Raw genomic sequence first — 8,656 nt, forward strand, 5'->3', positions numbered from 1 at the left:
TACACTTTCCTTAATGCGAGGTTACCTGCCCTGAAGATAAATCCCACAAAATTAATCCCATAATATGCGGACTTACAGTCTTTAATCTCATCAGAATTGATTCGGAAGGAGAGAGAATGGCACACATGCAGATTAATGTAGGATTACTATTGCCCCCTCGCCCTCTCATTTAAGCACGCGTGGCTTTTCTGCTCATTTAGCAAAGTAATTTAAAAAGGATATAAAATAGCATGTCAGTTCGACCCCCGTTAACAATCTGTATTGTACGTGGAAACATGTGGAGTTGAGTACGGAAACAAACCCTTGTGGTATATAGTCATTGTAAATTTGGTTGTCTATAATTCACGAATTTCAAAGCGTATTGCCCAAAAATTATGGATATAGTTATGGAAACCTGAAATAATGGACAACTGAAATATCCGATGTCTTACATTTTAGCTCAAAGGCAAAGCTTAAAAATTAAAAAAATAAAAGACTTAGAAATAAAAGGAAGAATTCAATGGTCGGAAGGTAGAAATTCAATGGTAGAAATGTTACAACTATAATACTCACTTAAAACAGCGTAATACTACAAAATTTATGTTATCAGCCCTCCCATTCGTGAATTCCGTATAGTTATTCATTATATAAAGACAGTAAAGCGTCGCAACATCTTTAATTTAAATTGGCCATTTCCTATATGCTCATTACGAAAGTCTCTAGTAAAAAAATTAACAAAATTATGTAACAGATAATAGATGGGTTGAAATATATCGTAAAAGAAATACGTGGATAAGCATTTAAAAGCCTAACACGTAGTTTGCGAAGTTGCCAGACGCCTGTAGAAATGAACTTTCCAGACGACTTTAAAGCCAATTGCGATCAACCAATCGTAAAGTGCTGAATAATTGTCGTTTTGGGGTCTTGCCAGCAGCAAATGTTAAGTTAAATTTCAGCGAAAACTGAAGCAATCTTTTTATGTTAGAGAAAAGAAATGTTCCAAGTTGTCTAAATACTGTGCAAAATTAGCCCAGAACTACTTCTAACAAGGATGATTACATATATTTGGCCGCAGCGAATGTTAACTGAATTTTGAACGAAAACTACAAGAATCGCTTGTGAAAAGAAAATTTTCAAATTGTCAATACACTTAGCAATTGTAGCCAGGACTACTTCTAGCAAGAATGCCTTCTCCCATTCCATAGATATTTGGCCGCATGGAATAATAACTGAATTTTGAACGATTCATATTGTAACTATTGTAATATTGTAACTACTGTAACAACAATTTTTCTTTTGAGAAAAGAACATTTTCAAATTGTCACAATAATTAGGAATAGTAGCCAGGACTACTTCGAGCAACAATGTCTTCTCCCATTACAGAGATACTTGGCACCAGCAAATGCCCAGTAGCCCCCTAAGGACAACAAGTAATACCATAAAGGCGGAGAAACGACATTTCAAGTTTATTAGCGCGGCGGACTGTTGAGACAGCCCCTCAAGGCGAACGAGTGTCCCTTTGTAGATAGATTGTAGCCTCACCACCTCATGAGACAAGACTTCTCGTGAATAATCCTGCCGATCCCTCAGCTCAAGCTACAGACATCCATCAACCGGAGGCTGCCTTTGAGTCGTCGGTGATAGTTGGCGTTATCAATCTCCAAGCGGTGCTGGCAATCACGTTCGGGAGTAGGTGGCGTGTCCGGGATTGTCCTCGTGGCTTGTCGCGGCATCCAGGAGGGAGGGCGGTGTATCTACGGTACAGATCCGGTTAGCTAAGTGCTGCATTAGACGGTCAAACTGCCGGAGGACACTGCAGATCCACGATTCCTCAATTGTCAAAGAAAGTGGGTAGAGAATCGACGTTTGTCGTTCTTATAGCCTGTCTGGGGAATTGGTACACACACACTCAGATCAGGAGGTACACAGATATACATCAAATCGAAGTAGCCGATTTCTGATAGATTTTTTTTACCTTTAGTGGAGGACTGGGGGAAGAGAGAGATTTTTCAGGATAAGATTTGGCAACCTGCCGTGGTATCATGAAATCTGCGATTGCAAACCTCCGAGAAGTATTTTTTTAACAATGCATGATATGTTCACTGCTAACAATTTCAGACATCAGATTGACAAAAATGTTCCCTATAACGCTACATAGCTTTATATTGATGATATCATAGTCATAATACACAAGACAGACTCACCAACTTCTGAAATTAGTATAGACTCGTGGACAACAGCTGTTGATAGACGATACCATTTCACATACAGCACAGGGGGATCGAATAATTTTATATCAATACTTGAAAATACAGATACAAAGAAAAAAAACCCCACATAATCTGGACCCAAATAACCAACGACATTATACTTCTGTATCCTTGCAATAACTAATTATTTACCGAAAAGCAAAGAAATCGTATATGCCAAACAGCTGCGAACACACAAACACGACGGACCGAAAACAGTACCTTCCCGCGGAAGGATATCTCTTTCATTGGAGGTAAAAACCATATACTTGGGTTGAAGGACCACAGGAAGAATAGCTACATTTGTTGTAATATGTTAAGCTAAATGTGGATCCCAATAAAGTCAAAGTCAAAGTCTTGGGTAACCATACAATGGCTGTCGCTTGGGAACGTGCAAACTTTTGCCAGGAAACAATTATGCTTATAAGGTTTTGTTAGTGTCAATCATGTACATCGTGAACATTACATTATTCCTGTTATTAAGAATAAAACAGTGTCAGAACAAATGAACGTTGTAAAGTGCTGGTTATACATGTGGGGGCAGCAGTGTAAGTAGCTATATATCTTTATGTTGCTGATAAAATGATATTTTATTGTACATAATAGGGAATAGTTGATTTGAATAGCAACTCTAATGGATGAAACTTGCTTTTTGCTCCATGAAAGCCATTAAAACTTCATAGCCCAGGTATCAAATTGACTGAAGATGGAAGTATAAAGAAATATAGCCAAGAGGGGTATTCGTATTTTATTGGAATGATAATAAGATATGTTGAGACCTTTAAAGGAGTATAGGGCATGCTCTCACTTCGTTTGTTGAGACTTAAATTGCAGTAGTGCGTAGTTGTTATAACCTAACAGTGCTTTCAACACTGAACCTACGCCTTTCAATCCAGTTCGCTGAAAGTAGTAAATTTACTGACTGGCCATTAAAAGGATCTCGTAAAAGAGGGTCAAGCCATTTCCTATATGTGTAATGTAATTTGATTACTCAAATTAAATTAGAGATGCTAGCGTGCTTCTTATGCGCACTGGCAACCATAAAGTGTACCTAGTTCCCGATCATGTCGATAAAAAGATACACAGTGCATCAGGATTTCATGCGAACAATATAGGCTTTTTAAAAAGGGGAGATTACATCTTGCTGTTACAGCAAGGATTATCATTATGATCAAAACATGACGAGAAAGATTGTTTAAGAGAGACGGAGGACAAGTAATTTATGCTTTTGTGTGGACCTGTATGCACAACTGACTTCGTCGCAGATCTAGATTTTCGATGGAGAAACTCCCTGTTGTGGTTATTGCCTGTCGTATCCTGCCAAGGATTATCATTATGATCAAAACATAACGAGAAAGATTGTTTAAGAGAGACGGAGGACAAATAATGTATACTTTTGTGCGACCTGTGTGTTCAACTAACTTGGTCGCAGATCTAGATTTTCTATAGGGAGCCTCCCTGCTGTGATGATTGCCTGTCGTAACGCGGAAAAGGAAATGAAAATGAATGCTCAGCTACTCATTTGTGACCTCCTTTGAGACTCACAAAAATCGATCACAACACTCTTCATTCCGTAACTAGATTAAGTTGGATATTAGCCACGTTCCTTCTGGGTCTTACGAGGACTTAAAGACAAATAAAACCGAACGGGTTTATGTTGATAAGGGCCAGGGGAGCAGTACAACGTACCGTAAACCCCCAAGCCAGACAACGACGTTTTGTCCAGTCGTCAGCAGTTCCAGACGTTCCATAAAATGTGCCATATATTTCTATTACAGCAAATTCCAACTACCAAGATGACACAAGAGACTGAAATACTGTTAATACTGTCCATATCAAGCTTCTTCTGATGTGCCGAAAATGCATTCATCAGGTTGGTACAACATCAGATATAGGATAATAGATGAATCCGGTGGATGAAGAAAGCTGTCTTGGTAAGAAAGTCGACCTCAGTGATGATCCGGTTACATATAGGGGTGAGAATCAGCACTCCAGTCACAAGCTTTCAAGATGTCTGACAGGCATCAAAACGTGTAGCGTCTTCGGCGGCTCGGAACCAAGAGGTCCCGGGTTCGAACCTCACCTTGTCACCGATCTTGTGCCCTTGGGAAAGGCACATTACACGACTCTCCTCACTTAACTCAGGTGAAAATACCTAGTTTCCGTTATGGACATTAAATGGAGGTCCCGTGTTGGGGAGAGCAGCACCCCACGCACGTTAAAGAACCCACCGCATTTATTACTAACACAGTGGATCTTCCCGGTGTTAGTTGTTTAAACCTTACAATCTGGTCTCAGGTTTGACATCTTTGAACAGGTGATAGTCACCTGTTATGTCAATCCTTCCACAAATGTGGTAAATCTTCATAAATAAATAAATAAATAAACGTATTGCTAAGCAGGTGAGCAACAGTACTGTGTAAAAAAAGGAAAACCCCAATATCATTCTGACGTGGTTCCAAATCCTCTGACATATCTGCATGGTTCAAAGCATAGCCGTTTGCAAGTTATCTTGTGATAAACACGCATGTCATCCTGGCTGACAATGAAATATAGCTAACAGTCTCCAGTTTAATTCTGGACTAATTCCCATATTGCAGCACCCTTACATCTAGATGGACTAGTATCGTAGGTAAAAAATGATGTAAGAAATACATGGCAGACAATTCTGGGACTGGGGCCAGAATTCTGGGAACTGGAGCCAGACTTCTGGGAAGAATTCTGCAGAATTGGGTTAATCCCCAAGGGGTCCTCGATGGGTGCTTCAGTATATACATATTTCTTACACCAATTTTACCTATAGTATACAATATTAGCCCATCTAGCTGTAAGGTTGCTGAGATATGGGAATTAGTTCAGAATTAAACTGGAAGTCCAGAATTAAACTGGAGGCTGTTAGCTCAATTGGTAGAGTGCTCGCTTTGAGACCGGGAGGTTGTGAGTTCAAACCCCGGCCGGGTCATACCAAAGACTTTAAAATGGTACACACTTATTTCTCTTAGCTCTCAGCACATAGCACAGCACTACCAGCGGACTAGACCCCTGCTGTAGTGCCTTGCACAACTGTGTGTCGCCCAAGGGCTACGAAATAGAGATGGGTACCACCCTATGCTCGGTAAGAGCACGGGAGACCTTCTTCTTCTGTTAGCAGCGCCGGTAACGGAATGATAATGGTAACGGAATGATGATGGTAACGGAATGATGATGGTAACGGAATGATGATGGTAACGGAGTGATGATGGTAACGGAGTGATGATGGTAACGGAGTGATGATGGTAACGGAGTGATGATGGTAACGGAGTGATGATGGTAACGGAATGATGATGGTAACGGAGTGATGATGGTAGCAGAATGATAATGGTAACGGAGTGATGATGGTAACGGAGTGATGATGGTAACGGAGTGATGATGGTAACGGAGTGATGATGGTAACGGAGTGATGATGGTAATGGAGTGATGATGGTAACGGAATGATGATGGTAACGGAGTGATGATGAGGTCGGATAGGCGTGGGATGGTCCATCCTCCCCGGAGATGTGGTATTTGGGAATTCATCAGGCGCTGACGTCTGTCCAGTCTGTCGGAAAATTAGGGTTACTTTCAGGCGGAGCAGACACGGGTGTAGACTTAAGCTACTCGACGGTAAGATGGAGATTTTCAATCAGCTGCACATCGGAGCACGGGCTTAGAGGACCGATATTTTTAGATGTTCAATTGATACGTTTATTACAAATTCCTGCCCAAAGACTGATTGCAAATACCAACGATAAAAGAACATTGGACAAGAGTACAAAATAACTTCAAAACGGGTTGATTTAGTGATGAAACGGGGTGATGGCACTGGCTCGGATGAAGAGAAAAGAACATAGATGCCATTGCTTCTGATTCCCTGGAACTACTTTTGCAATTAAAGACATAACATATATAATAAACACATCCAAAGAAATAAACCAAAGTGCAGTATCCTCTTTGTGGCCTTTGCTTTTTTCAGGTCTACTCTTTAAAACATTCCACTTGTTGTTGCTTGATTCTGCTACCGACAACAACACAGCATTTGATGTACACCTCCTTATAAGATCTTGACATACAGACATTGACTTCTAGCGTACTTTCCAGCCTCTAAAACTTTCCAGACAGTTGCACTCAAGCGTATTTCAAAGGGTGATTAGAGGAAATGACCTTAGATAGCCCGTAGGGCTAAGGGTATTACTTTCTGTAATCGCTCTAAATGCATATCTGCGTCGGGCAAAGTAAAGACAAGTTTTTACCTACTAGAATTTCAATGCCATTCTTCAGCGTTTGAGGGCTGCCCATTCAACAAGAGATTATAGTAACTTGCCTATTCTCCATTTTTCTGTCTACCTTTATTTCCTGCTGGGATAGGGGGGCGACATTAGGAAAATGTGAACTATTCATGCCGTCATATCGTCATTTGCCAGACCCTCATTTGTGCGGTGCAGGTCAGGGAGAGAGATTTATCTCCCTCGGCAGAAGCGGCCCTGCAGAGGAATGTAATAAGACTATCACTCGTCTCATTCCTCCTGACCTGACCTGAAAACAATCACGCCAAGGAAGCACATGTGATTGAAAACGGCTGCAGTAACCCCCGGTGTCACCGTGTCAATCATACCCGCCTTTTATCTCAGCTTAATACAAGTTTTAAGGTGTTCTCCAACACTTAAGAACCATTTACTTTTACTCTTAAGTATTCCTTAAGTGTCCGTGCCATGGAAATGTCGACTGAATGCAATTTGGAGCGGATAATGACCACTTAAAATAGCAGGCCATTGAGAGCAGACTAAGCGTCTAACAACAATTTCCCGGTAAATTACCACTCGCACGTCTTCACACTTACATAAGAGAGCGTTCACGAACTTGTGAAATCAGCGTCTTAAAATATTATGTACAAATTTTTTATATATATTGCACAGTGCATAACACTTGGAGTGTTTTTCTCTTTTCTCTCAATAGTCTGCAACGCAAGACCTATTATTGATAAATTCAGTAAAAATAAAGAGTGACAGGTACCATAAAAAGTTATGCTAAAATATTGTGCATAAATCAGCAATGAATGGATGAATAAAATCTGCATCTATGGTGACTTCGTGTTAACTGTACCAGTATATTTCCCAAAAATTGATTGTTCATGCTAGGCCCAGGGTTTTTGTAAACGAAATGCAGCCAGCATGTCTGTCTGGTACAGAATTAGCTGTACGTTTTAACTTTGCCCTAAAGCATGAAATATTTCCGTCCTGTGTCACCCCCCTTTGTATTTCTGTTTTTATTTGCTCCACCATGCGGGAACATTTGTGTACTTCACTTATGGGGTTGAATATAATATATACTGGTTTTTATTTGTCATCTCTAACGATTCAAAGTTATATGGGCCCTGAATTGATTTGCCATTCGTTTACAATTTGTTTGTCCATTACATACGTAATGCATAACTAAAGTTCATTGAAATCATTCTATATTGAAACTAGTGACTTTATCAATATATGTGTAATCAATACGTCAGTACCTTTATCAAATCACCCGCAATGAAGTACATAATAGGGACTTAAAAGGGGGGTTCCGGCTTAGCCTACCATCTATAAGATCTGAAAGGTACAGGAACAGTGCTATTCCATACCTTTCAAAACTCTTAAACAGTGCTTAGTCTACCTGTAATCACCCAACTACCAATATTCTTGTTATTTAGTTTGGTTAAGTTTGTAAATATCAATGATATTTTGTGGGTTCCCTAAAACTACGTAATTCAGCTTTTTGTACAATACTTTGTATTATTAGGTTGCAATGTTGTTTTAGTTTTATGTCAATTTGCGAATAAACCATTTATATGAATTTATACAAGTACCTCAAGTTTCAATAGAATCATTTTGTTAAGATAAACCGTATGGGTTTTCAATTGTTGGGCGATGAAAGGAATGTGTCTTTCCCACATGGATCGTTTTCCCATGAATGATTTATCAGGCTTTATTTTGTAAGTCAGAAACTCACATTTCGTCTGGTCGGTAACCTAAGATGACTCCGTTAATTTTAACGTGAGATCGATCCCTGGCCCTTACAACCCACCGGCATTCGATTCTTGTAATTGTGAAAAAATTGTGAAGATAGCGAGTAATTAAGATCGATCAGCCCCATTAAACAAGAGACTCAAAGGAAGGATACATGCCCTTGATAACAGAGACCCTAATGACATATCCGGTAAGTAACCAGATTCCTTAATGAGGGAAGAAACTTTGCTGTAACTTAGCATTCTTCTTGAAATCCAATTGAGCTCCTTTGAAATGCAGAGGAAACCAAACGTTGATTGTACATTCTCATCATCATCACAGTCTTTTGCATCTTGGCGGACGTTCTGTTTACCGTTTGTGTATTCTAGGTATTATAATAATCGTGTATCTCTGCAAAACTATCAAAGAAAA

This window comes from Branchiostoma belcheri, unplaced genomic scaffold (genome assembly GCF_001625305.1).
Source record: "Branchiostoma belcheri isolate BF01 breed outbred unplaced genomic scaffold, Haploidv18h27 scaffold14, whole genome shotgun sequence".
NCBI classification, from domain to species: Eukaryota; Metazoa; Chordata; class Leptocardii; order Amphioxiformes; family Branchiostomatidae; genus Branchiostoma; species Branchiostoma belcheri.